The following is a 9,965-nucleotide window of genomic DNA, read 5'->3' on the forward strand; positions in this document are numbered from 1 at the left end:
AAGTATTAAAAAATGTTGAACGACTACTTGAAAAATATTGAACATGTATTTGAAAAATGCTGAATAAGCATTAAAATATTAAACAAGTATTTTAAAAATATTGAATAAGTCTTCAGAAAATGTTGAACGTGTATAGAAAAAAATATTGATCACTTATTAAAAAATTGTTTTTGATATATACGAAAATGTAGAGGGAAGACAGAAACAAACATAAGAAAAAACAAAATAAAAACAAAAAATGAACGAGGAATGCTAGGCGTGTATTTAAAAAATATTGTTGACATATACAAAAAAATGTAGAAAATGATAACAAGCAAAACCTAAAAAAACAAATTAGATAAAAAATAAAATAAAAAATAACTGAAAAATGGAGAAGAAAAAAGAAAAGAAAGAAAGGAAAACAAAAAGAACAAAGAAAACCGGCTCGAATCCTTAAGTAGGGCACGCCGCTATTACATACCGCGGACGTGGCCTAGTGGAGTGGCTAGCAGCGCCTTGTTTCTAGCTGGCTACTGTATCACTTAATGCCATAAATAGTCGGGGAGCTGCGGTACATACTCTCCATCGCCTAATGCGATAAATAGTTGCTGCGGTACATACTCCCGCTCCGGCAAAGTTGCCCATAAGGGCAAATCCATCTCTGCACCCGAGCTCATCTGCACCCCTGCCGACGAAAAAAATCAAAATAAATACTAAAAAAATTCAAAAAATTCCATTTTTTTGTGCGATAGACAATTTGATGCGTGCGGTTTCATCAAAATTTTAAATCATTTGAACATCTAAAGAGCTCTCAGCAAAAAAACAAATTGGGGGCCTGTAAAAATGTTTACTGTTCATGTACTGTTTTGGTCCGATTTGACTTTTTTCCTGTGAGCAGCTCAGACGTCCAAATGACTTGAAATTTGAAGCGGGCCTCACGCATCAAATTGTCTACCTCAAAAATTTTGTTTTAGAATTTTTTTGTTTTTTTTTAATTTGTTACGAATTGTTTTCTAACAGGGTGTAGATGAGCTTTTTTTTTTGAGTCTAGGTGCAGATGAGCCTGGGCACCAAAATGCCATACTCTCCGTAAGGGTAAATGCTTATAGATATGCCCGTTGTAGGGCCCTTTTAGTATCCGAGGCCTGAACCGCTAGAAATGGGCCAACTGAAGCGGCAGCAGCTTGGCGCCATCGCGGGGAAAAAAAAAGTTTGTCTAAAAAAAAGGGAAAAAAGAAGGCGGGAGAAGAGACTCCAGCGGCGGCGGCGAGGCGTGGGTCCAGGGAGCGGGGATGAGCTCGTCGACGACGTCCGGGCAGGGGCAGGGCGACGAGGCGCCGGACCTGGTGTGCGTGGTGGACTGCGTGCATGGCATGGTCGACGCCCTCTCCTGCGTCCGCTGGAACAAGCATCAGGTCAGCAGCCGCCCCCCTCTCCTCTCCTCTCCTCTCCTCTCCTCTCCTCCGCACGCGTAGGCTGTATCTAAGAGCCGCCCTCCATGGCATGGTCGTCCCGCAGGGCGCGGTGGTGGAGCTGTCGGAGCACGGCATCGTGGTCACCGTGGAGGAGAGCGGCTGCCTCCAGGCCAAGGTCTACCTCAAGACCGAGGTTCGTGCCCGCCAGGTGTTCGCGTTTATTCCTCACCGAGCCCGGCTGTTTGAAATTCACTGGGGATTGACCGTTGCAGCTGTTTGCGGAGTACGACTACGGGGCGGAGGGCCGGTCCACGGTTCGGCCTCAGCCTGGGGCTCCTCATCGACTGCCTCAACATGTTTACCGTCCCAGGGTTCGCCTCCCCCGTCGAGATCCGGTACCCTGGCCCCGACATGCAGCTTCTCCTCAGGTGTGCATCTTGTCTGCCTACTAGGTTCTCTTTGTTCGTCCTTGCTTCGTAATGCTGTCAATTGATTTTGTAACCCATTAGACATTTGCATAATCGTGATACTGTGACTGCGGTGGATAAAATATAAATAGCTATTTGTTCATCTTTATATTAAACCTTGATGAGATCAATAAATCGTGCTCCTAAAGTTCACTTTACTACATTCCCACCCTTGCCAAAAACAAATAAACATTCGAGCTTCGTGTTCAACTCAAAATTTAAGTTAATTCTGGAGATGGATGTAACTTACTAATGTGAAACAAATAAAAAGGTTAACTGCCAGGCGGTTCTCGTCGGACTTTTGTGTTAAGTGTATGCATTGATTCAGTGCTGTACTGTTACATTAGCTTGTCACGTTCAGTTATTCCGTGACTTAGTCGTAGCCTGTACTAGCCCACGATGCACGATTCAGTACACGTCTTGTTCTGTAACTTCTACAAGCAGAGCTATATATATATATATCCCTCTGCTGAACTTCAACGAAAGCAAGCTAATCATTTTGCTCCTACGACTATTTGGTTGTCTCTGTTTTCCTAACATCACAGCTACCACCCATAAGCTTGCACCTAGATCTCTTCCATGTGTGTTCTTACGATATCCAGATGAACACCATGGATATAGGTGTTTGGACTTGGACTCCGGCCGTGTAATTATTTCACGCCATGTTGTCTTCGATGAGACGTCCTTCCCTTTCTCCTCTCGCCACTCCACTACAACGCTTCCGCAACCACCCTCCATTACTCCTAGTACATCCTCATCACGACCAACATATATCTCCTCACCTACACCTTATCTACACTACACAACCTTATTACACCTATTTCTTCACCTCAAAATCCACCTACACCTATTTCTCCACCATCTCTTCCCTTATCAGCTTCAGCATCTGAATCTACATCCTCTCCTTCTACAACATCCTCCACTAGTTATTATTCTTCACCCTCCTCTCCCAACACACCACCTCTTCCTGCCAATGCTATTCCTGTTACCATCCCGTCTAATTCTCATCGCACGACCACTCAAGCCAAGCATGGTTTTGGCATCTCTGTACGCCTGCTTAATCTTCTACTCCCTCTGTTTACAAATATAAGATGTTCTAACTGTTTTTTGAATCGGATGTATATAGACACGTTTTAGTGTGTTTATTCACTCATTTCAGTCTGTATGTAGTCTATATTGAAATATCCAAAACATCTTATATTTGTGAACGGAGGGAGTAGCTATTTCTCCTCTACCCAAAACTTACCAGTCTGCCCTCCATGATCAAAAGTGGAAAGATGCTATGTGTTCTGAATATGACACTCTTCTTCAAAATGAAACATGGGTGTTTGTTCCTAGGCCCTCCTCTGCTAATTTAGATTTTGGGAAATTGAATTTTGGACACAAATATCTTGCAGATGGGTCGCTTGCACGCTATAAAGGCAGATGGGTCTGTAAGTTATTCTCAGCAGACAGGTATAGACTAGAGGAAACCATCTCTTCTGTAGTTAAACCAAGCACTATTCAAATTGTTTTATCCATTGCAGTATCGTCCTCATAGCCTATTCACCAACTTGATGTTCAAAATGCCTTTTTTGCATGGATACTTACAAGAAACAGTAAGCTGTGAACAGCCTCAAGGTTTTGAAAACCCTTTTTTTCCTCATCATGTTTGTCTCCTTAAAAAAATCTCTATATGGTCTAAAACAAGCTCCTAGAGCTTGGTTCCATCAGTTTTCTACCTTTATCCAGCGAATTGGTTTCTCTGCTTCTAAATCTAATAGCTGTCTGTTCATTTATCATTCAGCTACTCAAACTGCTTACCTTCTTTTATACGTTGATGATGTTGTTCTCACTGCATTTCTCAACATCGTTATTGATTCCCTCAATTCTGAATTCTCCATGACTGACCTAGGTCCTCCTCACCATTTCCTTGGTATTTCTGTTAGCAGATCTTCTTCTGGTCTCTTTCTCTCTCAACGTCAATACATTTCTGAACTCATCGACAAAGCTGGAATGACAACTTTTTGTACTGCTCGCACTCCAGTTGACACCGGTTCTAAGCTTGATTCTAGTCGCTCCCCTGTTTCTGACCCAACCTTTTATCGCAGACTTGCAGGTGCCCTGCAATATGCAACTCTAATTAATTTCATATTGTGTTGAGCAAGCCTGCCTGTTTATGCATGATCCTCGCGAACCTCACCTCAACCTTATCAAACGAATAATTCGATACCTTAAAGGAACTCTTAACCTTGGTCTGCATCTCACCACTTCCACTCCTACCTCTCTGATAGCATGCTCAGATGCCGACTGGGCTGGATGCTCTGAAACTCGGCTCTCTACTTTTGAGTTTTGTGTATTCTTAGGTGATAATTTGATTCCATGGTCTTCAAAGAGGCAGCACACTGTTTCCTGTTCATCGGCTGAAGCAGAATACTGAGCTATTGCTCACGCAGTTCCTGAGATTGTCTGGCTCCAGCAACTCCTGCAGTTTTTCAGGAATTTCGCTCCAGTCTCAGCATCTCTGGCGGCTGATACTGCAGGGGGCTGTTAATTGTATACATTGATTCAGTGCTGCACTGTTACATTAGCTTGTCATGCTCAGTTATTCCGTGACTTAGTCCTAGCCTGTACTAGCCCATGATGCACGATTCAGTACACGTCTGGTTCTGTAACTGCTACAAGCAGAGCTATATGTATCCCTCTTCTGAACTTCAACGAAAGCAAGTCAATCATTTTGCTCATGCTTTTCATTCTGGTAACACGAGTGCAGGTCAGTGGGGTCTCCAGATGCATGTATACATGCAGAAATCAGAACCAGAATTCCTGATACTGTCGCCTGGGATTACCATTTTGAGCATGCAGGGAATACTCCAGTCACTTTTACTGTTAAGGTACCTGCAACACTTTCTCCATTCTTTTGTGGCAGTATTCCCTTGCTACGAGTTCTTACTTTTAGTACCTCAAAACTAATGATTCACCTCTTGAAATGTCAGTCTGCCATCCTGAAAGAATCAATTGATGACCTTGAGTGGCCAGGCTCCAGCATTCAGATTCAATTTCATCCAGACCCCCCTTCAGTAATATTTAAAGGCGAAGGGCATGGTGACTTGGAGGTGTGTCATGAATTTCTGTCTGCACTTCAGATAGCTTCCATTGGTGTCCATATCTAAATGCCACTTAATCCATTTGGCAGATTGAATTCTCCTACTATGCAAATACCGATCTTCTAATTGCATTCCAGTGTGACCAAGAACTGTCCTACAGGTAAAACTCTTGCGCCTAAAATCTACAGCATGCTTCTTTGTGCTGATCCTACAGTTCTCTGCAAGGTATAAGTACAAGTTTCTTCGTGCCACTACCTCGAATGTTCCAAGTAGCGTCTTGAAGGAGAATCGTGGGAGTAAAGTGACGATTGGGAGGGGAGGGATGCTCAAAATCCAGCACCTGGTTTCAGTTGCAAGGCTAGGTACGCAATCCTACCATAATTTTGCTGGAGGGGCTCAACAGCCAAGCCGGATTGCTTTTATCGAATTCTTTGTGAAGCCGGAGGAGGATGATTAAAGGACAAATGACCCCTTAGCATGTATTGTACATAGGTTATTTTGTTGGGCCTGTGTCATCTATGAGGTCTAGCTTTTTCTTCAGTAGTTGTGAAACTGAAGGTGACGGCATTCTTTTTCTGTCTAATGACTTTTGTTGTAAACTACTCGTCTCTGCTCTGTGGACCTTTCTTTTATGCTGATTAGTTAAATTATATGGAAATGAAGAAAGTCCGTGCCATCGTTCTTCTTCCTTCCAAATGAGCTTCATTTAAATTGTTACCATTTTAACTTTTTTCAAAGTGGCAAGGACACACAAAGCAATAATTAGGATAGTAATAGTTGGAAGGTGGAGTACAAAAACTATTGACACGAACTGAATTTGAGCCCCAAATATGTGGATCATTTCTAGATATGTATCCATGGTTAGTTTAATGACTATGAATATTATTTCATGAAATCATTTGACTTATCAATGTTTCTAGATATGTATCCATGGTTAGTTTAATGACTATGAATATTATTTCATGAAATCATTTGATTTATCAATGGACTATGTGGGCATTAAGGACTGGTGGTCCAACTTTTGGAGCAAATGGTCTTGTTACACCGCAACTACATCGTATGTTGCCTGAAAATAATCCAGAGTTGGTGCTGCAAGCTAGTTGAGCTCATTGTCTCTGTCTCGTCGTAGCCTCCCACTGCTCTCAACAGGCCACCAATTAGTTTAGCTCAGTACTGCAAATAACCAGGCCACTATTGAGTGGCCCATTGTTCAATTGCTAGCCATTCCCAAGTGAGGCATGTGTAATGTCCGTTTTCGCTCCCTTTGCTGTTGTTGCTCCTGTTTGTTCTGTACCCTGTACATAATGTGCTTGCTGAAGTTGATAAACTTGCACATCACACCAACTGCTTACCTCGACAAACACTTAAATAGACAAAACATGTGGATTGGCTATGCATTAACTTTGAAAGGAATGCCAGCTAAGAGAAGTTCTTTTATCTGCAACGGTGAGGGCGGAAGAGATATATGTTCCATTCATTTATCACCAACGAATCTTCAACAAGTAAAAAGTACAGGAAGAAAGACTGCATCCTGTCGGAAGTATGTTTCTTTCTGGTCAATTATAGGAAATTTGTGTCCAGTCAAGACCTTAACTTAGCAAGAAAGAAGAACCGGGGCCTCCCAGGAATAAAAATGAATCGATGGCGAAAGCATCTAAGCCTTGGTTCTGCTTTACCTTGTCAGAGTGAAAGGACCTTGCCAAACCTCCATTGTTTTAGTAAGCTATTCTCTTGATGGAAGGTAAAGAAATCTTCTGTTATCTGTCCAGTGACAAATCACAGATGACCACTCTACTTGGCATAATAAATTGCTATGCTAGGTAAGCCAAGAGACGATTGGCTATTAGATTGTTGAAAGCACTAGAGGGCGTGTTTTTGTGCTTACTTGTGAATGTGACATTGCTCATGGAGTGACCCGCGAGATGATTCGGCAGGGTCTGTACCGAGATATATATTCCGATTATCATTGTGTTTGCTGTACCTAATGCTGTTTGCCCATTCTTATGACTGTGAAATGGCGTCTTGATGTACCTAATGTCCTCTGCTGCCCATTCTCGTGACTGCGAAATGGCGGTTCGATGTTTCCAAGATATCCACGCACGAGGGAGGATCATGCATATCCGGTAAGCAGCCCCTATTCTATGCAATGAAGGTGATGTGGCTCTTTTCTAAAACCGCAATTAACGAGACATGCCGGTGAACACTGTACTAATATAAACCGCTGATTGGTTCCCTTTGTATATTTTCAGAATCAAAGTGTGCCCTTTCACCACGGAAACTATTGACTGGTTCCTAGAGCACCATAATAAGTTGCACAAGTTTGCATTTCACACGATTCTGACCTTATTTTCATTCGTGTATGCATTACCATTGTGTTGCATATGCTTTGATATTATTGCGAAGGTTGAACATATAAGCGTCACCCTGGTCCTTGAAATTTTGTCTCTAGATTCAGTATACTGTCTAGTTAAGAGTACATCCCCACTATTAGCAGTTTGTCTAGTTTGGAATTTTCAATTAGGACTGTGATCATCAGCAAACAGAATAAGTTGCCCCCTGAAATGTGTAATTTGACCATGTCTAGGCGATTATGACATTTCAGTTTTTGAAAAAGATTATATGCTCTATGGATTTTATCTACAGTTTGCCCTTGTCAAAGTACTGAACTGTTGTGTTGAGAAGTGCATTGGGCTATGGCCAATCTGGACTTTGATATTGTGTCACATCTCATTGCAGCGCTGATTTTTCTCTCTTGCGACCTGATACACAGTAGTGAAGGCATTAATTTTCTTGTGCTATATGAAACCATTTGACCAAGTGAGTGGGATATAATAAACACGCAATTGGCACATTGCATGGAACGTTTCAGTCGGACTGGATACTTTTATTGGCCCCCAGAGAACTTATATGCCTCTAGGGAGATTGAATTGCCGTTACATCTTGTCGCATTTGTAAATTGGTTCCCTGCTAGACTAGGAAAATTGTAAGCCATTTCTTAATTCAGTCGAGAGTCCTGGAGGTTTGTTCAAAGCATCACATCATTAGAAGAGATGCATCTTTGCTGCGTGTATTTTCAGAAATGAACTGACAGGTGCATTATTTGAAAGTGGTACTAGCAGGCGGGGTCGGATATTTTATTTTTTAGAGCATCATCGCTGGATGTATTCTCAGAAACGTAGTAAACATGTGTACTATTTACAGTAGTACTAGTTGCAGTCTTGCAGATGGTTTCTTTTGTCTTATTAACTGAATCATCTTGTATTTTTTCTTCTTCATAGCTTGCTCCATTTTCAGATGTACACTGTTTTCCTATGTCTCACTAGTTTGATCTTGGAAAGTAAGTGTGTGTGTTTGAAATTTTGATCTGCTGGACATGATTTACGGCATCTAAAATTATGTCAGTTTTGTTTTGTACTCCCTCCGTAAACAAATATAAGAGCGTTTAGATCACTACTTTAGTGATCTAAACGCTCTTATATTTATTTATAGAGGGAGTTAACTAGAAGGCCAAAGTGTGTTACTCATCTGGGATCTTAACTGTTTGTTTTGCAATATTCCTTATATTGAAATCGAACATGATGGCGCTGCTTGATATTTATGTGACGTGCATCTCCCATGACTGAATCAGCATTGAGCTAAAGATGTGCATCTCCTTGCATGCTACCATTGCCCTAGCCCATGTATTTTCAGAATTGAGCTAATTTGGTCTTCTTTTCTTAGCGACAATCATCTTTTTGTATTACAGTCTTCTTTTCTTCATAGTCTGCTGCATCTTCAGATGTACCCTGTTTTGCTATGTCTCAAAATGTTCCTAATTTGGTCTTTGAACATAAGTGTGTGATTTTCAATTTTGATATGCTGGACATGATTTGCGGCATCTAGAATTATGTCAGCTTTGTTCTGTAACTAGAAGACCAAAGTTTCTTGCTCACCTGTGGGACTTAACTGTTTATTTTTACTATATTCCTGTTATTAGAATCGAACTCGATGGTACCAGTTGATATTTACGAGACTTGGCATCTCCCATGACTCAGTCAGTGACACTGGAATGTGGATTCTACAACAGCAGCTGATTCCATTTCTTGGTCTTTGAGGATTTAATGGACCTGGGCCTAGTTAAGTAATAGGCTTGGGCTTGTGGTTGAATGCTGTCATTGTCCTATAGCCCAGCTTTCTTTGCTTCTGGAGTTGTAATTTCAGATCTTCCATTAGCCTGTCCCTGAAGCATGATAGAGAAGATGCAACAATTATACAAATTTCATTCATAGACATATATTCCAGTCTTTTGCATCATTCAGGCTGAACCTGACTACAAGCATGTCTTCTTTCTTTAACTAGGAAGTTGCTTGCTTTGCTGACTGAAAAATACATGCATCTCAGTATGACTAAAAAATACATGTACTACTTTGACTGCTATTGATAAAATATGTTTGTGGGGTGGCTAAAAGATCTTAACATTGCTTTGGGTCTACAACAGATGATCTAGAAACAAGTAAAGGGGACTTAAGGTAGTAAGTACTACACTGGAAGTCAAAGATGCATTGAGGCCATTTAAATAGTTTTAGTGCATATACCAGCACCTCGAGTTTTGCAAAAGAAAGCATAGTTATGCTTTAAAAGGATGCAACTTTCCCTGGTGAAAATCTGCTGACAAGCAATCTGTGGTTTCTATGGAATGAAACAACTAGTATAATTATTACGGAGATGAACTTATCGGATTTGATTTCGACCCTGACCGGGGAGAAGGAAAACGTCCCGATCGTGCTTGCTAGGGTAAACCTTACTGAATCTACCATAATGAAAAGTTCGTTATGACGTGTTAACGGATGGTTTCAGAACCTGTGATCATTAACAAGGTGGAGCAACTTTTCATCTAGTGGATGGAGCTATGCATGGTAAAGCCCGGATTCTAGCTTGCCTAGTAATTGTTCTCCTTTTTGCTCATGTTAACATCAGGTCTTTAGGGAAGGCACTTCGCCCTCAGAGTTGGTTCCTGGAGCTGCTGATTTGATTTGGTG

The 9,965-nt window shown here is 41.4% G+C and overlaps 1 pseudogene; it reads left to right on the plus strand.

Annotated features, from left to right (window-relative positions):
- Window positions 1–1,168: 1,168 nt before the first annotated feature.
- Window positions 1,169–5,600, plus strand: LOC123168572 (uncharacterized; annotated as a pseudogene).
- Window positions 5,601–9,965: the final 4,365 nt, after the last annotated feature.

The sequence above is a fragment of the Triticum aestivum genome, chromosome 7D (genome assembly GCF_018294505.1).
Source record: "Triticum aestivum cultivar Chinese Spring chromosome 7D, IWGSC CS RefSeq v2.1, whole genome shotgun sequence".
NCBI classification, from domain to species: Eukaryota; Viridiplantae; Streptophyta; class Magnoliopsida; order Poales; family Poaceae; genus Triticum; species Triticum aestivum.